Below are 24206 nucleotides of genomic sequence, written 5' to 3'. Positions count from 1 at the left end.
ATGAGATGGTATCCCATCGTGGTTTTGACTTGCATTTCTCTAATGACCAGTGATGATGAGTCTTTTTGCATATGTTTGTTGGCTGTATAAATGTCTTCTTTTGAGAAGTGTCTGTTTATATCCTTTGCCCACTTTTTGATGGGGTTGATTTTTTCTTCTAAATTTGTTTAAGTTCTTTGTAGATTCTGGATATTAGCCCTTTGTCAGATGGATAGAGTGCAAAAATTTTCTCCCATTCTGTAGGTTGCATGTTCATTCCGATGATAGTTTCTTTTGCTGCACAGAAGCTCTTTCATTTAATAAGATCCCATTTGTCAATTTTGGCTTTTGTTGCTGTTGCTTTTGGTGTTTTGGACATGAAGTCTTTGCTCATGCTTATATGCTGAATGATATTGCCTAGGTTTTCTTCTAGGATTTTTATGGTTTTAGGTCTTTCGTTTAAGTCTTTAATCCAACTTCAGTTAATTTTTGCATAAGGTGTAAGGAACAGTCCAGTTTCAATTTTCTGCATATGGCTAGCCAGTTTTTCCAACACCATTTCTTAAAACAGAGAATCCTTTCCCTATTGCTTGTGTGAGGTTTGTCAAAAATCAGATGGTTATAGATGTGTGGTGTTACTTCTGAGGCCTCTGTTCTGTTCCATTGGTCTATATATCTGTGTTGGTACCAGTACCATGCTATTTTGGTTACTGTAGCCTTGTAATATAGTTTGAAGTCAGGTAGTGCAATGCCTCCAGCTTTGTTCTTTTTGCTTAGGATTGTCTTGGCTATGCGGGTTCTTTTCTGGTTCCATATGAAGTTTAAAGTAGTTTTTTCCAATTCTGTGAAGAAAGTCAATGGGAGCTTGATGGGGATACCATTGAATCAATAAATTACTTTGGGCAGTATTGCCATTTTCACGATATTGATTCTTCTTATCCAGGAGCATGGAATGTTTTTCCATTTGTCTGTGTCCTCTCTTATTTTCTTGAGCAGTAGTTTGTAGTTCTCCTCGAAGAGGTCCTTCACATCCCTTGTAAGTTGTATTCCTAGTTATTTTATTCTCTTAGTAGCAATTGTGAATGGGAGTTTACTCGTGATTTGGCTCTCTGTCTGTTATGGTGTATAGGAATGCTTGTGATTTTTGCACATTGATTTTGTATCCTGAGACTTTGCTGAAGTTGCCTGTCAGCTTAAGGAGGTTTGGGGCTGAGACGATGGGGTTTTCTACATATACAATCATGTCATCTGCAAACAGAGACAATTTGACTTCCTCTTTTCCTATTTGAATACGCTTCATTTCTTTCTTTTGCCTGATTGCCCTGGCCAGAACTTCCAATACTATGTTCAATAGGAGTGGTGAGAGAGGGCATCCTTGTCTTGTGCCAGTTTTTAAAGAGAATGCTTCTAGTTTTTGCCTACTCAGTATGATATTGGCTGTGGGTTTGTCATAAATAGCTCTTATTATTTTGAGATCATTCCATTGATACCTAGTTTATTGAGAGTTTTTAGCATGAAGGGCTGTTGAATTTTGTCAAAGGCCTTTTCTGCATCTATTGAGATAATCACGTGTTTTTTGTCACTGGTTCTGTTTATGTGATGGATTATGTTTATTGATTTGCACATGTTAAACCAGCCTTGCATCCCAGGGATGAAGCCGAGTTGATTGTGGTGGATAGGCTTTTTGATGTGCTGCTCAATTCAGTTTGCCAGTATTTTATTGAGGATTTTTGCATTGATGTTCATTAGGGATATTGGCCTGAAATTTTCTTTTTATGTTGTGTCTCTGCAAGATTTTGGTATCAGGATGATGCTGGCCTCACAAATTGGTACAAATTGAGTTTGGGAGGATTCCCTCTTTTTCTATTATTTGGAATAATTTCAGAAGGAAAGGTACCAGCTCCTCTTTGTACCTCTGGTAGAATTTGGCTGTGAATCCGTCTGGCCCTGGACTTTTTTTTGGTTGGTAGGCTATTAATTACTGTCTCAATTTCAGATTTTGTTATGGGCCTATTCAGGGATTCGACTGCTTCCTGGTTTAGACTTGGGAGGGTGTATGTGTCCAGGAATTTATCCATTTCTTCTAGATTTTCTAGTTTATTTGCATAGAGGTGTTTATAGTATTCTCTGATAGTAGTTTGTATTTCTGTGGGATCAGTGGTGATATCCCCTTTATCATTTTTTATCGAGTCGATTTGATTCTTCTCTCTTTTATTCTTTACTAATCTGGCTAGTGGTCTATCTATTCTGTGGATCTTTTCAAAAAACTAGCTCCTGGATTCACTGATTTTTTGAAGGGTTTTTTGTGTCTCTATCTCCTTCAGTTCTGCTCTGATCTTGGTTATCTCTTGTTTTCTGCTAGCTTTTGAGTTTGCTCTTTCTTCTCTAGTTCTTTTAATTGTGATGTTAGGGTGTCAGTTTTGGATCTTTCCTGCTTTCTCTTGTGGGCATTTAGTGCTATAAATTTCCCTCTACACACTGCTTTAAATGTGTCCCAGAGATTCTGCTACATTGTGTCTTTGTTCTCATTGGTTTCAAAAAGTGTCTTTATTTCTTCCTTCATTTCGTTATTTACCCAGTAATCATTCAGGAGAAGGTTGTTCATTTTCTGTGTAGTTGTGTGGTTTTGAGTGAGTTTCTTACTCCTGAGTTCTAATTTGTTTGCACTGTGGTCTGAGAGACTGTTGGTTATGATTTCCGTTCTTTTGCATTTGCTGAGGAGTGTTTTGCTTCCAATTATGTGCTCAAGTTTGGAATAAGTGCGATGAGGTGCTGAGAAGAATGTATACTCTGTTGATCTGGGGTGGAGAGTTCTGTAGATGTCTATCAGGTCTGCTTGGTCCAGAGCTGAGTTCAAGTCCTGAATATCCTTGTTAATTTTCTGTCTCGTTGATCTAATATTGACAGTGGGATGTAAAGTCTCCCACTATTATTGTGTAGGAGTCTAAGTCTCCTTGTAGGCCTCTAAGTACTTGCTTTATGAATCTGGGTGCTTCTGTACTGGGTGCATATATATTTAGGATAGTTAGCTCTTCTTGATGCATTGACCCCTTTACCATTATGTAATGCCCTTCTTTGTCTCTTTTGATTTTTGTTGGTTTAAAGTCTGTTGTATCAGAGATTAGGATGGCAACTCCTGCTTTTTTTTTTTTTTTTTTTTTTGGTTTTCGATTTGCTTGGTAAATATTCCTCCATCCCTTTATTTCAAGCCTATGTGTGTCTTTGCAGGTGAGATCGGTATCCTGAATACAGCACACTGATGGGTCTTGACTCTTTATCCAATTTGCCAGTCTGTGTCTTTTAATTGGAACATTTAGCCCATTTACATTTAAGGTTAATATTGTTATGTGTGAATTTGATCCTGTCATTATGATGCTAGCTGGTTATTTTGCCCATTAGTTGATGCAGTTTCTTCAAAGTGTCGATGGACTTTACAATTTGGTATGTTTTTCCAGTGGCTGGTACTGGTTGTTCCTTTCCATATTTTGTGCTTCCTTCAGGATCTCTTGTAAGGCAGGCCTGGTGGTGACAAAATCTCTCAGCATTTCCTTGTCTGTAAGAGATTTTATTTCTCCTTCACTTATGGAGCTTAGTTTGGCTGGATATGAAATTCTGAGTTGAAAATTCTTTTCTTTAAGAATGTTGAATATTGGCCTGCACTGTCTTCTGGCTTGTAGGTTTTCTGCTGAGAGATTCACTGTTAGTCTTACGGGCTTCCCTTTGTGGATAACCCGACCTTTCTTTCTGGCTGCCCTTAACATTTTTTCCTTCATTTCAACCTCGGTGAGTCTGATGATTATGTGTCTTGGGGTTGCTCTTCTCGAGGAGTATCTTTGTAGTATTCTCTGTATTTCCTGAATTTGAATGTTGGCCTGTCTTGCTAGGTTGGGGAAGTTCTTCTGGATAATATCCTGAAGAGTGTTTTCCAACTTGGTTCCATGCTCCCTGTCACTTTCAGGTACACCAATCAAACGTAGATTTGGTCTTGTCACATAGTCCCATATTTCTTGGAGGTTTTGTTCATTCCTTTTTATTCTTTTTTCTCTGTTTTGTCTTCTCACTTTATTTCATTAAGTTGATCTTCAATCTCTGATATCCTTGCTTCTGCTTGATTGATTCAGCTATCCCCCCCTGGATATTACAAACCATGTCACGTGGCGTGGACACCCCCCACGATATGGGGAGTATTATCACCCCCCTCTTCCCCCACTGTATATTACAAACCATGTCATAGGGAGGTGGACACCCCCCACGATATGAGAAGTAATATCACACCCCTCTCCCCACCCTGGATATTACAAAACATGTCATGGGGGTTGGACACTCCCCGCAATGCGGGGAGTAATATCACCCCCCTTTCCCCCCAGTGGATATTATGAACCATGTCACAGGGGGTTAAACACCCCCAACGATATGGGGAGTAATATCACACCCCTCTCCCCCCTCCGGATATTACAAACCATATCACAGGGGGGTGGACACCCTTTGCAATATGGGGAGTAATATCACCCCCCTCTCCCCCAACTGGATATTATGAACCATGTCACAGTGGGGGAAAATCCTCCGTGATATGCGGAGTAATATCACCTCACTCTCACCCCCTGGTTATTACGAACCATGTCATGGGGGGTGAACACCCCCCACAATAGGGGGAGTAATATCACCCCACTCTTCCATCCCTTGGATATTACAAGTCGTGTCACAGGGGGTAAACAACCCCCATGATAGGGGGAGTAATTTCACTCCCCTCTCCTCCCCCTAAATATTATGAACCATGTCACAGGGGGGTGGACACCCTCCAAGACGGGGGAGTAATATCACCTCACTCTCCCCCACCGGATATTACAAACTGTGTCACAGGGGGGTGGACAACCCCCACAATATGGGGAGTACTATCACCCCCCTCCCCCAGGGTATTACGAACCATGTCACAGGGGGGTGGATACCACCCACGATATGGGGAGTAATATCACCTTTCTCTCCCCTGCTGGTTATTACGAACCATGTCATAGGGGAATGGATGCCCCTGCAATGTGGGGAGGAATACGCCCCTCTCTCCACCTGGATATTACAAATCATGTCACGGGGGGCAGGCATCCCCCACAATATGGGGAGTAATATCACCCCCTATACCCCCCTAAATATTATGAACCATGTCACGGGGGGCAGACATGCCCCAAAATATGGGGAGTAATATCACTCCCCTTTCCCCCCCTGGATATTACAAACCATGTCACGGGGGGTGGACACTCCCCGTGATGTGGGGATTAATATTAACCCCCTCTCCCACCTCAGATATTACCAACCATATCACGGGGGGTGGACACCCTCCACAATATGGGAAGTAATATCACCCCACTCTCCCCCACTGGATATTACAAACCATATCACAGGGGGCTGGAGACACAAGGCATTAACAATATTTCGAGTAATATTATCTTTCCCTTTGAACATTATGAACAATATGACAGAGGGGTGTACACCTCCTGTGATATTGGGAGTAATGTCATCCCCTCCCCCACTGGATATTAGGGACCATATTACTGGGGGATGTATTCCCCTTTCAAGACTGGGAGGAAGATCATACTTGGCCTCCCTGAATATTTGAAACAATCTCATAGGGGTTTGTACACTTTTACGATATTGGGAATAATATCATCCTTTCTCTCCCTGGAAATTAGGAACAATATCACAGGGGTGGTGTACACCCCTGCGATATTTAGGGTAATATTATTGTCTTCTCCCCTCCATATTAGGAACAATATTACAAGGACGGTGTAAAGTACCTGCCAAATTGGGAAAAATACTATCCTCTCTCCCTTGTATATTAGAAACAATAACACAGGGGGAATGTACACCCAATGCCATATTGGGAGTAATATCATATTCGCCCCATCCCCCAGATATTAGGAACAATATCACAGCGGGGGTGTACACTTTTATGATATTGGGAGTAATATCATACTCTCTCCCCCTGGAAATTAGGAATAATATCATAGAGATGGTGGAGACCCTCTACGATATTTAGGATAATATTATCATCTCCCCCCTCGATATTAGGAACAATATTACAAGGGGAGTGTAAATTACCTGCCAAATTGGAGGTAATACTCTCCTCTCCCTCCCTGTATTTTAGAAAATATAACACACGGGAAATGTACAACACTGCGATATTGGGAGTAATATCTTCCTCTCCCCACCTGGATATTAGGAACAATAACACGGGCGGGGCATACACCCCTCTCGATATTGAATGTAATGTCATCCTCTCCCATCCTTTATATTAAGAACAATATCACAGGGGGGTGTACAACCCCTGCAATATTGGAAGTAGTATCATGCATTCCCCCATGAATATTAGGAACAATATCACAGGGGTAGAGTACACCCTCTGCAATTTCGGGAGTAACATCATCCTCTCGTTCCCTGGATATTATAAACAATATCACGGGGGGGTGGGGGTGTACACACCCTTCAATATTGGGAGTAATATAATCATTTCCCTCCCTATATATTAGAAGCAATATCACAGGGGGTGGTTTAAACTTCTTGCAATATGGGGATTAGTATCACCCCCCTCTCCCGCCCTGGATATTACGAACCATATCACAGGGGGATGGACACCCCCCACGATATTGAGAATAATGTCATCCTCTCCCCTCTGGATATTAGCAACAATATCACAGGGAGTGTGTACAACCCCAGAGATATTTGGAGTAATATCATCCTCTTGGCCCATGGATATGAGAAACAATATCACAGGGGAGGTGTACACCCCATGTGATATTGTGTGTAATATCATTCTTCCCCAACGCCTGCAATATTGGGGTGTAATATAATTCTCTCCCTTCCTGGACATTATGAACAATATCACTACTAAGTGATATATTAGGAGTAATATATCCATAGGTATTATGAGGAATATCACAGGGTGTACACCCACTGTGATATTAGAAGTAATATCCCCTAAAATATTAAGAAGAATATCTTACACCCACTGTGACTTTAGGAGTAGTATCTCCTTAAAATGTTACAACTAATATTGCAGGGTGTACACTCACAGTGATATTAGGAGTAATATCCCCCTAGAATATTACAAATACACATGGTGTACACCCACTGTGACTTTAGAAGAGCTATCTCGCTAAAATAATACAAAAATATCACAGTGTATACAGTAATATTCCCTAGAATATTACAAATAATATCATGGGGTGTACACCCACTGTGAGATTAGGAGTAATATCTCCCTAAGATATTATGAATAATATCACAGGGTGTACACCCACTGTGATAATAGGAATAATACCTCCCCAGGATATTATTAATAATGTCACAGGCTGTACACCCACTATGACATTAGGAGTAATATCTCCCTAGGATATTACGAATAACATCACAGATTTTACACCCATGGTGTGCACCCACTATGATATTAGGAGTAATATCTGCACAGGATATAACAAATAATAGTACAGGGTGTACACACATGATGTACACCCACTGTGATATTAGGAGAAATATCTCCCTAGGATATTATGAATAAACTCCCAGAGTATACACACATGGTATACACCCTCTGTGGCATTAGGAACAATAACGTTCTAAAACATTACGAATAATATCACAGAATGTACACACATGGTTTACACCCACCGTGACAGGTGCAATATCACCCTTGGATATTATGAATAACACCAAAATATCACTGTGATATTAGGAGTAATTTCTCCCTAGAATATTACGAATAACATCACAGGGTGTTCATTCATGGTGCACACCCACTGTGATATTAGGAGTAATATCTCCCTAGGATATTACTTTTCATATAAAAGGGTGTACATCCACTGTGATATTGGGAGAAATATTTCTCTAGGATATGACGAATAATATCACAGAGTGTACACCCACTGTGATATTAGGAGTAATAATTCCCTGGGTTATTATGAATAATATCACAGGATGTACACCCACTGTGATATTAGGAGAAATATCTTCCTAGGATATTACAAATAATTTCAAAGGATGTGCACACATGGTATATACCCACTGTGATATTAGGAGTAATATCTACCTAGGATATTACAAATAATATCACAGGGTGTACACCCACTGTGATATTAAAGTAATTTTTTTAGGTTATTATGAATAATATCACCAAGTGTACAAACATGGTGTACACTCACTGTGATATCAGGAGTAATATCTCAGTAAAATATTATGAATAATACCACAGGGTGTACACCCACTGTAATACTAAGGGTAATATTTCCCTAGGATATTACAAATAATATCACAGGGTATACACCCACTGTGATATTAGCAGTAATATCTTTGTAGGATATTACAAATAATATCACAGGGTGTATGCCCACTATGACATTAGAAGCAATATCTCCCTAGGATATCAAAAATAATATCACAGAGTATACAACCTCTGCATCCCAGATTCTAAGGGATTCTCCTGCTTCAGCCTCCCGAGTGGCTGGGATTACAGATGCCCACCACCACACCTGGCTAATTCTGTATTTTCAGTAGAGATGGGGTATCACAATGCTGGTCAGGCTGGTCTGGAACTCCTGACCTCAGGTGATCCACCAGCCTTGGCCTTCCAAAGTGCTGGGAATACAGGTGTGAGCCAATGTGCTTGGCAGAGAGTTATATATTAAATAAATTTGGAAACATAGCTCCCATATTTGAGTGTGTGTTTACTTTTATGAAGAAATTATGTCAGAAAACTTAAGGATGATAATATATATGAAAAGTAACTGGCATGTAAAAAGGTCTTTTGATTAAGAACTATAAGGTTCGATTTCATTTTTAGATAATGTGATCCTAGCTCTTGTATAGTGCTTATAAATATTCTACATCAAAGGAATTTGCTGCACAGTGTCAGAATAAAATCAAGTGTATTTCACTGCCTCTTAATTTTTAAATTAGACTGAGTTTGTTTTCTTAGAGAGAGAAGAACATTTTTTATTTTATTTTTTCTGAAAAGGGTAGGCTATATTTTACTGAGATCTTAGATTTGTTATATATTACTTTTTGGTCTTCTATCATTCTCCAGTGGATTTTCTCTAAAGTAGGTATGCACAGAAAGAGTTGAATAGTAAAAAAGTAAATCATGTAATAATCCTGAGATTTTTGGGTTTGTCACAACTGAGAAATATTGCTGAGGGTGTATGGTCCTCAAGTGTGAAAATGTTCCTTGTGAATTGCTTGTCTCCGAAATATACACACAGCATTAAGTGCTGGTTTTTATCTTTTATTTTTCCAATCCTTTTTCTTCTCAAGGTGTCCAAGTCACACAGAGCCACAGAATCTCACAGGTGTCTCAGAATTCCTCCTCCTGGGACTCTCAGATGATCCAGAACTGCAGCCAGTCCTTGCTGGGCTATCCCTGTCCATGTGCCTGGTCACGGTGCTGGGGAACTTGCTCATCATCCTGGCCGTCAGCCCTGACTCCCACCTCCACATCCCCATGTACTTCTTCCTCTCCAACCTGTCCTTGCCTGACATTGGTTTCACCTTGGCCACGGTCCCCAAGATGATTGTAGACATGCAATCACATAGCAGAGTCATCTCCCATGTGGGCTGCCTGACACAGATATCTTTCTTTGTCCTTTTTGCACGTACAGACGACATGCTCCTGACTGTGATGGTCTGTGACTGATTTGTGGCCATCTGTCACCCCCTGCACTACCCAGTCATCATGAATCCTCACCTCTGTGTCTTCTTAGTGTTGGTGCCTTTTTCCTTAGCCTGTTGGATTCCCAGCTGCACAATTGGATTGTTACAATTCACCTGCTTCAAGAATGTGGAAATCTCTAATTTTTTCTGTGACCGATCTCAACTTCTCAACCATGCCTGTTCTGACTGTGTCATCAGTAACATATTCATACATTTAGATAGTACTATATTTGGTTTTCTTCCCATTTCAAGGATCCTTTTGTCTTACTATAAAATTGTGCCCTCTATTCTAAGAATTCCATTGTCAGACAGGAAGTATAAAGCCTTCTCCACCTGTGGCTCTCACCTGGCAATTGTTTGCTTATTTTATGGAACAGGCATTGGCGTGTACCTGACTTCAGCTGTGTCACTATCACCCAGGAATGGTGTGGTGGCATCAGTGTTGTATGCTGTGGTCACCCCCATGCCGAACCCCTTCATCTGCAGCCTGAGAAACAGAGGCATTCAAAGTGCCCTGTGGAGGCTGCGCAGGAGAAAAGTCTAATCTCATGATCTGTTTCATCCTTTTTCTTGTGTGGGTTAGAAAGGGCAACCACATTAAATCTCTACATCTGCAAATCCTGCCCCCTTTGTCACATTATTTTTGTTGCTTGATGGCTTATATTCCTTTCCACATTTCCTATGTGAATATTGCTTTCTTTGTTATGCCTTTAACTGGAACGGGTGAGTATTCTGGGATCCTTTGTTTAGCATAAACCTCATGACTGAATCTTCTTTACCTAGGTGGCCTCCTTTAGTTTCTGAGCAATAACCGTATTTTCCAGGTGGAATCACAACCATCTTTTTATATACAGGAAGTCCTCACTTCATTTTGTAATTTCCTGAAAATTGACTTTGTGGAAACAATGTAGAGCAGGTCTTCCAACACCATTGGTTTGTTTAAAGTTGTCTAGTTATAATGTTGATGAGAAATAAATTGGTTTCACTACACATAATTTTGCTTAAAGGTGCAGTTTTCAAGAGACTATCAAAGATGTTAAGTGAGGAATACTCTACATCAAATGCACATCCTTTCCCACAGTTCATGTGGAATTCCTTTATAAACTGCTTCTAGGGAATCTATTTAGGCAGGTTATGTATAGAGATTCATGTCACTGGTCTTCAGTCTTGGCTTTGATTGAAATCACCTGGGTAGCTTACAAATGATGAGGCCTGAGTCTCATTACCTAAGATTCTGATTTACTTGTACCTGTGTGGGTATGCGGATTTTTTTTTTTTTTAAGCAAAAGAGATGGTTCCAATTATGAAGTTCCTACAGGGATCAAGCTCTGATGAGTAAGAATAGAACTTAACTGTAATATAATTTCTTCAAACGTTATCTTCAAATGCATTGTCCTTAAACACTATAAAAAATTTTATTGTGCTCTTTTTTCTTACCACTTAGCATTTTCATTTTATATTTGTTGAAGCTATAGATTTATACACACATTGATTGCTGCTTTGTTTCACACTTGTACATACATAAAATGGGAAATAGAAAATAAAATGGTCACAGTATCCCTAAAGTTTCCCATTCCGAAACATTTTTAAAATATTTGTTTTTAAAAAATTTGTTTCAATTTAGAAACTGCAGTATACACACACAATAAAATATTATTCAGACTAAAAAGGAATAAAATCCTCTCCACTGCAGCAAAAATGGATGAGATTGCAGGTCAGTATATTAAGTGAAATAAGCCAGGCGCAGAATGACAAATATTACATGTCATCACTTATATGTAGGAACAAAAAAGAAAATCTTGGCCAGGTGTGGTAGCTCATGCCTGTAATCCCAGCACTTTGGGAGGCCAAGTTGGATGGATCACTTGAGGCCACGAGTTTGAGACCAGCCTGGCAAACATGGTGAAACCACATCTCTACTAAAAATACAAAAATTACCTGGGGGTGGTGGTGCATGCCTGTAGTGCCAGCTACTTGGGAGACTGAGGCAGGAGAATTGCTTGAATATAAAAGGCAGAGGTTGCAGTGAGCCAAGATCTTACCTCTATACTCCAACCTGGGCAACACAATGAGACTCCAACAAACACATACGCACAAAAGGAGCCTCATGAAGGTGGGGATTATAAAGGTGGTTAGCAGAGGCTAGAAAGAAAAGGGGTGGGATGGGGAATGAAGAGAAGTTGATAATTGGGCATAAAATACAAAAAGATGGAACAAATGACTTCTAGTGTTTGAAAGTACAGTACGGAAATTTTAGTTCACAAATATTTATTGTATATTTCCAGATGGCTTGGAAAGAAGATTCCTAACTTTCTCATTATGATGGTTTCTAAGTTATTCTCTTTCTGCTCCAATCACACCCTTCTATACTCTTCTTTTTTAGGCTAGATTGGAACTCTTGAAATCATCCTGTGTTTTTATTTTTTATTTTATTTTATTTATTTATTTATTTTTTGAGACGGAGTTTTGTTCTTGTTGCCCAGGCTGGAGTGCAATGGCCTGATCTCGACTCACCACAAACTCCACCTCCTGGGTTCAAGCAATTCTCCTGCCTCAGCCTCCCGAGTAGCTGAGATCACAGGCATGCGCCACCATGCCCAGCTAATTTTTATTTTTAGTAGAGACAGGGTTTCTCCCTGTTGGTGAGGCTGGTGTTGAACTCCCAACCTCAGGTGACCCACCCACCTCGGCCTCCCAAAATGTTAGGATTACAGGTGTGAGCAACCGCACCCGGCCCATGCTACCTCTTTACCTATTGTTGTTTGTTTGTTCTTGAGCCCATAAATTACTTCTCACATACATGTTCAAATGATTTTTAACATGAGGGCCAAGAAAATTCATTGGTGGAAATGCAGCCTTTTCAACAAATGGTGTTGGAGAAACTTGATTTCCACATGCAAAAAAATGAAGGTGGACCCTATGTCACACGAGATGTAAAAACTAACACAAAATGGATCAAAGACCTAACCCCAAGAGCTAAAACTATAATATGCCTAAAAGAAAATGCTGGCAAAACCTTTATGACATCAGGGTGGGGAATGCTTTCTGAGATATGACACCAAAAGCATAGGCAACAAAAGAAAATTAGATTCCTTGGATTGCAGCTAAATGAGAAATATTTTTGTGCATCAAAAAACACCATGAACTGAGTGAAAAAAATAACCCACAGATTAGGAAAAATATTGGCAAACCGTATATCTGAAAAGAGGCTGATATCCATAATATATAAAGAATCGCTAGAACTAAACAACAAGAAACCTAAGGCATCCCATTAATAATGGTCAGAAGACTTGAGTAGACATCTACCTAAGAAAGATATACCAATGGCCAATAACCATATAAAATGATATTCAAAATCACTAATCATAGGGAAGTGCAAATCAAACCAAAAATGTGATCCCACACATTAGGATGGATATAATAAACAAACAAGCAATGGTGAAACTAGAGGGAAGTAGGAATGCTCAAACATGATCAGAACGTAAAACTGTGCAGGAACAGGGAAAATAGTATGGAGTGTACTTGAAAAATTAGAAACAGAATTATCAGATGATCCCGCAGTTGCATTTGTGGGTACCTACCATCTAGAATTAGAAGTCAGGAGTGGAAGAGATATTTATACAACCATATTCATAGCAGCGTTATTCACAACAGCCAAAAATGTGGAAGCAACCCAAGGGTCCATGGACAGATGAATGAAAAAGCATAGGGCAGTTCATTCATACAATGGAAGGCTATTCAGCCTTAAAAAGGCAGGCACTTCTGGCCAGCACGGTGGCTCATGCCTGTAATCCCAGCATTTTGGGAAGCCAAGTTGGGCAGATGACCTGAGGTCAGGAGTTTGAGACCAGCCTGGCAAAAACATAGTGAAACTCTGTCTTTACTAAAAATACAAAAAATTAGCCCGGCATGGTTACACGTGCCTGCAGTCCCAGCTACTCTGGAGGCTGAGGCACAAGAATCACTTGAACCCATTTTGTTTCCTCTCAGTGAAAGCGATGCACACACTAGCTGCTTCTGTCAGCCATCTTGAGCAAGAACCCCCTGAAAGAAGCTTTCTTGAAGACTGCTTCTTCTAGAAGTGCTTACCAGGAATTCGAGCAGACATTCACCACCAAAATATAATAAAATAATCATCACCAGTATTTCTCAACTAACCCCCTAGTAAATCTAATTGCTGTCATATAACATCCTTCATTTGTTCTTTATTCTTCTGTATTCACCTCCTTCACTCCCTCTCCATTTAAATAAACTAAAAGTATAAGACTGGAATGGGCTTCACAGCTATTCTAATTACATGTAACTATTTGTAAAACATATAAACAGAGGTCAAATCACTAGAACAACTTTCCTAACATGATCTCTATATGATCTAGCAACTGCATATAATCTAACTTTACCCCATACATAGTAGGACCTCAGAGAAGGAACATAAAAGCCAGAAGGCTTGTGTAGACATTTCCTGTTCAATATACATGACAGAAGTAAAAATAAACTTTCTCTACAACCTCTCCTTATCCTCCTTTATGACCTGCAGGAACCTGGAATCTCTATCTTCCTACAGAGAGGAAAAAGGATTTCTTAGCAGTCTTTTGGGCAATAAATCTTGAAATTCTGAGACAAAGACAAAAGGATCAAGTCATTGCCAGACTTACCACAAGGCAAAGGAGGGAAAAAGGAAGAACCATTCACTAACCTGTGGTCTTTGCTCAGTCCTTGGACTCCTCAGGCAGCCTGTTCACTACATTCTCATTTAACTGGAGGTTATCTGTAAATAATACTTGTTGGTGCTGAAGAGAAATTATGCATCGATTGCTTAAGCATGTTTCACTACTGCTTAAAAGTACGCCTAAGACAACTGGTGCCAGGTCTAAGGGGTTTCCGAAGGGCCTTTTAAGATCCTCTAGGGTTTTTTATTCTAAAGAATGAGTTTGCAGTGCAGAAATCAATATAAGATCTGAAAACCTGAAAATTGATTGATCTTTCCTCAGCTCCAAGGACCAATTAGATATTTTCCTGGAAATAAAGACACCATTTCTACTCATGTCCTTAGAACCCTATTAATTAGAGACATAATCCTCATAAAATCTCAGCCTCGATCACTGACCCCTTGCCTACGGTTTTATGTCCCCTCCAAAACTCATATGGAAACTTAATCCTCAATGAGGCAGTATTGAGAAGTGGGGGCCATTAAGAGGTGATTGGATTATGAAAGCTCTGCCCTCATGGATGAATTAATCTATTGACAGATTAATGAAATGGTTAACGGATTGATGGGTTGTCATAGGAGTGGTACTAGTGGCTTTATAAGGAGAGGAACAAGCACACACAAACCCTTCTCCATGTGCTGCCCTGTGCCACCTCAGGACTTTGCAGGGAGACCCCACCAGCAACAAGGCCCTCACCAGATGTGGCCCCTCAACCTTGTACTTCTCAACCTCCATAACTATAAAAAATAAATTCCTTTTCTTTATCAATTATCCAGTTTCAGGTATGGTGTTAAAACTAACAGATAGCAGACTGAGACACCTTCCCACATCATGGACTTTGTCTTCACCAGTATTCTACCTCCTGAAAAAAACTACAAAACACCCACTCATCAGGTGTCACTGGCCTGGCAACCTCCCTTAAGCCAGACAAAGCTGAGAAAAAAGACCAAAAAAACCCGTATATGAGTAACTGTAATGGTGTCACAGTGATCCATTATTGCCATTATGACCATTATGAAGTTCTCACTCAAGGTCTATAGGCTCTTCATGCACACACAGCTCTGCCATGTTTGCTTGTTCTGTTTGGTTTCCCTAAGCAGAAGTCAATTGAAGCCGTTGTTGCAAAAGACCATGAAGTTCCTGACCAAAAGACCATAAGAGCACACTCAGTATCTGCTGTGTGCCTAAACATAATTCTGAAAAGCTTTGCTTCTGTTCTCTTGAGTACAAATTAGTTGAGCAGATGTCCAAAAAGTTCCCTTTCTATAGTTCTTGACCAGTATTTACAGGTCCATACTCCATGACTATAAGTTCTTTGTTCCCATACAATTCTACTAAGCTTGATTTTTGTTTTTGTTGGTGTCTTATTGTTTGTTTTGCTGTGTACCAAATGAAAATGTAAGTAGATAGATTACTACTATATTACTTGAAACCAGTAATAAGCGATAGGAGACAAACTGAAGAAAAAAAATAGAATAATCATAAAATTACATATATATTACACCTCAAAAAGAAAGACAATGTGGTATGATCTTGCTTGAGGCTATTGGTCCAACATGTGGGCCAACACATTAAGTGATATTCTTATGATGGTGACAATGAATTGTCAAGAAAGAATTGAAACTATATTTGGTTTATTCTTTATAAAAAGGTAGAGGTGTGTGAAATCCATTTTTTTTTCTAATTTTTCAAACTAAATTGATATAGTTTGGCACTTGAAGGGGTAAGCTTTTGTCATAACGACAATAATAGCCATCACTCTACAGTGCCTATTCTACACATGCTGGCAATATGCCAGGTGCTTAATCCCGCTGGGCAGTAAGGCTGCAACACAGCCAGGCATGAATCTGAGAGGGTTGGGAAAGGCAGAGCCATTCTGTTGTGGCCTTGGCAATTAGTTTTATTCTGAGAATTAAAGGCTTATAGATTGGCCTCTGAAGAAGACAGAGGAATGTGTAATGATTTTATTTAATTTACTGTATTAAGCTGATGTCATTTGGCACTTGAAGGAATAAGCTCGTTTTAATAATAATGGCCACCACTCTTAAGAATTTGCTCCATGCCAAGCAATGTGTCAAGTGTTCTAGCATAAAATAGCTTTAACCCTCCTAGGTAGCTCTTATTATCCCCATTTTACATGTTGAGAAACTGTAGTTTAGGGAGATTATTATCTGCCTAAGAACAATAAGTGAGTGGTAGAGCCAAGACTCAAATCCAGTTGCATAAGACCTCAAAGCCCCACTCTTCATAATCTCAGTCAGAGTCAATTTATATAAGAAATCCCCTTATATGTAACTTATTATTCCCTGGCAATACCCATAAGGGAGTCATCTCTGTAATGAGCTTTCTGGTACCATGGGAAGCTTCCTATCTCTATCTCTCTTGTTCCACAGAACAATGTTCCTAGCCAGGGAGAGAAGAGCCATTCTAGATCTGGCTAGTCTGAGCCAAGGGAGAATTTTAATCATGTTAAAGGAACCCATCCTGAGTAATTCCTTGATGTCACCCACTAAGTCCATCCACCTCTCAGTGACCAGCCTGGCCCTTGGTCCACTATACTCAGCTCTTTCCCTGGCAGTTGAAGTCACCCTAAAAATAGCCTCTGGACCTTGGAAGGAACTTCTCCAGGTGCCTACAGCAAATAAAGTACCACTGAGGTTGGGAATAATTGCTCCCTGGGCAACGTCAGCTCCACTCTATAAAAATATCAGTTAAGCCCTCTCATTTTCTAAGAATGAGAGGCCAGGAAAACCCCCATAGAAGTAAAATCCCATTCTCTCTGCCATAAATGTTTTTCTCATTTCTGATCTAAGCTAAAATGTACTGACTTTGTGTCCCTTGTTCTCAGCTCTAATGGCAGTTAATATGTCCCATGGTAGGGGGGAGTTACACATAAAATCTTCACAAGCCCCAATGCCTGAGTATGAATAATTACCAACTTCTCTCATGGGAGTAGGGAGACATTAGAAATCTTCCCCACACTGGGTGCTGGAAAGTCCTGAGGCTCACCTACACACCCCTCACATTTTAGCAATTCCCTATTGCCTGCCCAACCTCAGTGAAGCCACTAAATTTTTTTAAGTGGATTTTTTTCAAATGTGTTTTAATTCAGTGATCAATTTATTAGAAACCTGCTCTTTGGTTATTTGTCAAAGGAGTCTAGCAAGATATCTAAGCCATGGGTTCAAAGGCTAAGCTCCAACTTTAAGATTTAATAGCACCATCATAATATGCTAAGACATGGACTAATGTGGTGGCAAAGGTTTCATTCCCCATCCCTACTAGAACTTCACCCCAGAGATGTCTGCACCAAACCTGACACCAGTTGGCTCAGTATCTCCCTTTTGTTTACAGCATATCTAAACATGAATATCAAAGGGACACATAATAAATTGGAAGTTGATAAAAGAGAAATTTCTGATACATGAGATTTCATGATTTCTAGACAGTCCACCTGAGGAGTGAATGCCAACAACCATACGGTACATATTCAGGAGGTCTCCCTTCCCAGCAAAAGAGGCATAGAGGATGGCACCCGATATAAAGAGGGCTTGTCTTGTCTCCTCATCCTCTTCCCCAACCCAGTAGATGGATCGCTCAACAGAGACTCTGTAATTTCCCCCATTCAGCCACTTTCTGGTTCTGGCCCCACCATCTCTGGGAGGCTTCCTAAAAGTGCTTGCAGCCTCTTTCTCCAACCCCCATCATTTACATTCCTGGCCAATTAGCCCAGCCTTTACTTATTATGGCAGACAGAAGAATGACCTCCCCCAAAATGTTCACACCCTAATCCCCAAGAACAGAGCAAAAGGGACCTTGCAGATGTGATTAAATAGAGGACCCTGAGATAGAGAGATTATCCTGGGTTCTCCAGGAGTTGGACCTAAGGTAATCACAAGGATCCTGTCAAGTAAAAGAGGGAAGCAGAAAAGGAGGTCAGAGTGATGTGATGTGAGATGTATTCCACTTTGGGTTTGAAGATAGAGGAAGGGGGCCATGAGCCAGGGAACTTGGGAGGCCTCTAGAAACTGGAAATTGAAAGGAAATGGATTCTCCCCTAGAACCTATAGAAAGAAAAACAGCCCTGCAAACATTTTAGACCAGTGAGACCCATGTTGGATGTTGAAGTTCTAACCTACAAAAATGTAATATAATAAATGTGTGTTGTTTTAAGCCACTAAATTTGTGATAATTTGTTACAGCAGCAATGGGAAACTAGTATACTTATTCACTATCTTGTATTCTTCTTTCATTATTTCAGATATGTGGGTCTTGTCTCCCTGAGAGACCACATAGTGCTTTTAGTAAATTGGTCTTATTCGTTTCCACCTTTTCCTGCATATGGTGACCCCTCAATCCTCTTAACTTCATTATCTCACTTCCTCTAAATAATGCTGACCCTCTGACAGCAATAGGGTTCAGGGAGAAACAAATGAGGCATCAGGCCACCCAATTACTAGCAACCTAACTTAGCTCTCAATAGCCACCAAGAGAACAAACTCTACTATTCCCTAGTCCAGGGGTCCTTACATAAAATGATGACAGCAAACATAGAAGGTGAGGCAACCTGGATTTACTCACATTTCTCAGGTTATACCAGCAGGAGACCAACAGGTAGGCCCAAGATGGTCTTGAACACAAAAACTCAGCATATCTCCTTTATTTGCAATACAGGGCCTTAGCCATATGATCTCAGTCTTTGTTCTCTACTCATAATGCACTCCAAACCCACCCAAGATGATCTGAAGATCAAGGATGGCTCTACCTGATTGCCTCATTTGCACACAGCATTTGTGGACACAATGTCATTAACACAAGAAGAGAGCCTAGTTAGAAAAGCTGGTGGGGGTCTCTTCATTAACTCCAGTTAACTAGCCATACTTTCTCTTTGCTCTTTGGTAACAAAGATATAAATAGTCCTATACTTCTTTCTTTCACCTGCTCCTCATATATTTTAATAAAAGTACTTGCTTGGTTCATTCTATTTCTACTAATACAGAATATTTCCAAACATGTATAGCCATATAATTCTAATTTTATAACCCCCCTAAACAAATGCATTTTATGTATTTATTGTATGTACTACTTGACATAATACATTTCTCTATGCATATTCAATTGATTTACCTTCCAACCAAATTATTTATTGAATATTTGTTAAAATATTAGCTGGACCTACCTGAAGGTTAGCCTCTTTTTTCATGCCTCTCACTTCAGAGGCATCCTCTAAGGAGAACTTTTCAGGGCTGATTTTCAGGCTCCATCAGAACTATGTGTTGGGCTGTATGTGAACTCACCAAGTAGCCACATTGCAAAGCTTCTGCTGACAACTTGCAGAAAGATGGGCATCCAGACAAAGACCAGGAGTTCATTGCAGATTCATTTTCACAAAGCAGAGAACTTAGTGCCCCCAGTTCAGCTGGCATCCTCTCTGTCCCCTTTCAAAGGATACCAGTACATCTTTTGTTGACAAGGAGACAAGGACCAGGACATTTGTTCCCTTCTTCTCCTGTCTCTTCTGAAAATCACTTATCCCTCATATTTAGGTGGGGGAGCAGTACCTTTTCTGATTGTGTCACTGCAAAGAATGACATATCCTTCCTCCTTCATGTTGAACTCCTCAGCTGTTCTTTTAGAAGACACTGGTATCTGCCAGGGCAAGTGGAGGAAGCCAAATAGCAGATGTTATAGAAAAGTACTGTAAAACAGCATAAAATTCACAGCATATTGACAGAATGTCAGAATTAAAAGGGAATTTAGGAATCCCTCAATCCCATAAAAGTTCATATATCAGATGTGGAAACAGAGGCCCAAACGATTTTCTCAAAGCCATACCCTTTGGGGTGAGAATTAGAACCCTAACTCCTGACTCCCAGCACTGTTTCCACTAACTCCTATCCCATCCCATCTCAACCCCCACATCCACTGGCAAAATAGAACACTCCATAAAATCAACCACAATTTCAGACAAGATGAAGTAATGCATGATGCTAATATAGGAAGTTAAGTCATTTGGATTTTTGTTTGTTTGAACTCAAGTGTTTTAAATTTTCTCTTATGACTATTATTATAAATCTGATTTGGGTTTTATTCTTTAGCAATTTACTTATCTTAAGTGGTGGCACCAATATTTATTTTCCTGCTGCAAAACTGTCAATGTTCCCAAATATTGGTCCAGGAATTGTAAATGATTTATGCCTGCTGATTGAGTCTCTCACTACAAACCACATTGGCCCTGAAGCGGGCAGACATGCCCATATCTTCCTCTGACTCAGTGCCTGGATCCAGGGGACCAGACCTCTTACCTGATATGGCAGACAGATAAGCTATGTTTCAGGTCCTCAAAAGGAGCCTGGAAAATATAATTAATTCAAGCCAAATACTCTTACTCTTCCCTTGCATATACAACAAAGATAAAAATATCTATCTTGTTAAGCTGTTGAGAGTAAGAAAGATACTATATACACAGTGCCTGGCACAGGGATGGAACTTATTTGATGGTAGTTATAATATTTATATTATAATATCTTTTATTTGTTTCATTTTAATATGATTTATATGAATTTTCATACTTACTGCACATGCAACATCTTTTAGATAATTCTATATCTAGGTTATTAATAAAACATTGATATCCTCTTCAGTGTTTATATAGATGCACCTCTTCTAACGTCTTCAGCAAAATTCCCACTGGGGAATTTCAGCTGTCTCTCACTCTCTTTTTTATTTTCACTTTTATTTCCATATTAAAGGTTTTTATTTTTAAAGTATACAATATGATATTTTGATACATGTATACTTTGTGAAATGATTGCAACAATCAAGTTAATGAACATATTACCTCACATAGTTTCCTCTGTGTGTGTGTGTTCGTGTGTGTGTATGTGTGTGCTTAGAGCTCTTGAGATCTACTCTCTTAGCAAATTTCAAGCATATGTTAACTATAGTCACCAGGCTGTATATTAGGTCTCCAGAGCTTACTCATCTTATAACTGAAAGGTTGTATCCTTTAACTAGTATTTCTCTTTTACCCCCAACCGCAGCCCCAAATAATCACCATTCTACCCTTTGTTACTGAGTTTGACTTGTTTTTTGAGATTCTGCATGTAAGTGAGATCATGTATTATGTGTCTTTCTGGGCCTCACTTCTTTCATGTGGCATAATATCCCCCAGGTTCAGCCATGTTGACACAAATGACAATATTTCCTTCTTCTGAATAATACTGCTGACTAATATTCCATTGTGTGTATGATAAACACACACCACATTTTCTTTAATAATTCATTCATCAATGGACACTTAGGCTGTTTCTGTATCTTGGTTGTTGTGAATCTTGCTGTCTCTTTGGCAGCCACTTCTGTACTCCCTCCCCCAAAAGCAGCTTTACTGCAGTCTAAAAGTGTCTTAGGAAAATAGTTCAGAAGCAACTACTTCGCTTGGCATGTTCTTCAGTAAACACGATGATGGACGGCTTTGATTTCTGCCCTTCTTTAAACAGCACAATAGATTTTCAGTTGGGATTTTCCAGTTAATTTGATAGCTCCACGTTTCTACCAGGCTGAAGAAAATGTGTGTGTTGTGGGCTGTGGTATTACTGTTGCTGGTAGTGCTGTTGCTACTGCTGAGATTTTGTGGTTGAGTCTATATTATAAAGGAATTGTAGAGCAGCAATAAATTTAACTTGAGCTCTGAACTCAAGCCTTTAGGTGTGACTTTTTTAATCACATGGAAATTCACATAAGAATTTTCAACCAGACTTCATCTTTATTTTTATTTCTAAAGCAAAGGGTACAGGAATCTGGTCTAAACGAATGGGAACAAACATTACAGTTAGACTTTATTGGAGTGTTGTAAAAATATTTTTTTCCAAAATCAGATTGTTTCAAAACTGACCTTAGTTTCCAGATTTTAAAGTTAGGAAATAAGACAGTAAAAATCAAGGGTCAAATAGTTAAGCGACTACATTTTTTAAAATCAGCATTTTCCTTAGCGACTTTCGTTAAACCATGCTCTGTTTAGTACTGAAACTCAGAGAAGTTCCAGGAATAGCAGGATGAAATCTAAGTGATCCGCGCATAGGAAGCTCTACGCTTCCTTCGGCTCGCTCAGTAAATCGGGGATGGGCTCAGAGAATGGCTTCGCATTTCGCACCAGAAGATCTCAGTCTTTAGAGAGAACCCTAGACGAAATCCTTACTTCCCTGCCTCATTCCTGAAAACTTCTACCTGGGAACAGATTTGCTGTGACAAATAAAATGGGAGGAGTCTGGCTGAATAGTTCGTGGATTTCGGAAAGCAAAGAGAAATGCCGCTCTAACTAGGTCCGAATTTTCTGCAAGCTACCTTGTGAATTTGCCAGAATGAATTTTCATTCATTTAACTTTGGCGGATCGTCTACTAGGGTGTCCGGTATGGTGCTAATTGCTGGAGAAAATGATTTTAAAACAAAAACGAAAAAAAACTTTCGGCCCCCAGCAAGGCGCCAGGCACTTCCTACAAACTCAAGGAGTGCTTGAGAGGTGAGTTAATAACCCTCCCTCCTGTCCCAAAGACCGTCCCTCCTGACTTTTAAAGTCAGCCTTGAAACTGCTCAGGGTTACACTAGCGCCCTCTGGACGCAGGCTCTGGTTAGCGCCCCACAGCACGAGCCTTTCTTTGATTTGTAGCTGCCAAAGATTTGATAGTGGGGAGTGCGTGTCTATTCTGAAGGCTGAAGACACACACGACAGTCAGGAGTAGAATTCCGACCCCGCAAACTGACATGGCCACAAAATCTGCGTCTACAGTCTTTCATTTTGCGGTCACCGTGGCACGGGCGAAAGCTATGAGCTCTCTTTAGGAAAACACACATCACAGACACACACACTTACAGACGGTTTCAGGAGGTTCTTATGTTAAAACCTCTGGTCTTGGAAAAAATCATTTCCGCTGAAGTATGTGGTAGCTGAGCGCAAATACTCTTCTGCTACAGCCCCGGTGGCAGAGGCCCAAGCACTACGCCCCACTTAGTGCCCGCACTGCGGCCTTCGCAACTCTTCAAGCAGCTCTGCACCGAAAACCCAGGCCGGAGATTGGAGCCTAAACTGCTGAAAAGCTCCGAGGCTCCGGACAGGGTCTCAGCAGGGTTGTCTTCCTTCAGGATCCGGGGCTCATTGTGCCCAAGATCCGCCATCCAAGCCCTGCTCCGCGCGCAGCTTGCCTGTTCCTGTGCCACGGACGGCACACCTAGGGGCTAATTTCTGCTCTGCCTCAAAGAACCTCAAGCCAGGGTCCTTGCCTCCTCCCACAGCCCCGGGATGCCGCTGCTGCGCTCACCGCACAGGCAGCGCCCGGACCGGCTGCTGCAGATCGCGCGCTGAGCTCTCACACCGGGAGACGGTGGGGAAGCTCAAAAGCTTCTTTCTCGCCACTCTGGACGCTGTGGGAGGCAAGAGCCTTAGTACCGACCTCTGCTGAGCTGAACGCTCAGGCACAGTGGAACTGAAACCCGGTTCTGCGGGATGTGAGAGTTGTCGAGGTCACGCGTAATTGGGTGTGATGGAGGGCGTCTGTTCGTGATGTGTGCAGGTTTGATGCAAGCAGGTCATCGTCGTGCGGGTGTGTGGATGCGACCGCCCGAGAGACTCGGAGGCAGGCTTGGGACACGTTTGAGTGAACCCCTCAGGATACTCTTCTGCGCAAGTATCTGTTTTTTAGTGTCTGTGATTCAGAGTGGGCACATGTTGGGAGGCAGTAATGGGTTTGGGTGTGTGTAAATGAGTGTGACCAGAAGTGAGTGTGAGCTTGGTCTAGGCAGGGACCACACAGCACCGTCACGCCTGCCTGCTC

At 40.6% G+C, this 24206-nt stretch overlaps 1 pseudogene; it reads left to right on the top strand.

Moving 5' to 3' along the window:
• LOC100602284 overlaps positions 1-10252 on the top strand; it is a 61330-nt pseudogene extending 51078 nt beyond the window's left edge.
• The last annotated feature ends 13954 nt before the right edge of the window (positions 10253-24206 follow it).

Source organism: Nomascus leucogenys, chromosome 15, assembly GCF_006542625.1.
Source record: "Nomascus leucogenys isolate Asia chromosome 15, Asia_NLE_v1, whole genome shotgun sequence".
Lineage (NCBI taxonomy): Eukaryota > Metazoa > Chordata > Mammalia > Primates > Hylobatidae > Nomascus > Nomascus leucogenys.
The sequence above is the reverse complement of the archived record's forward strand: the minus strand, read 5'-3'. Positions and strand labels throughout refer to the sequence as shown.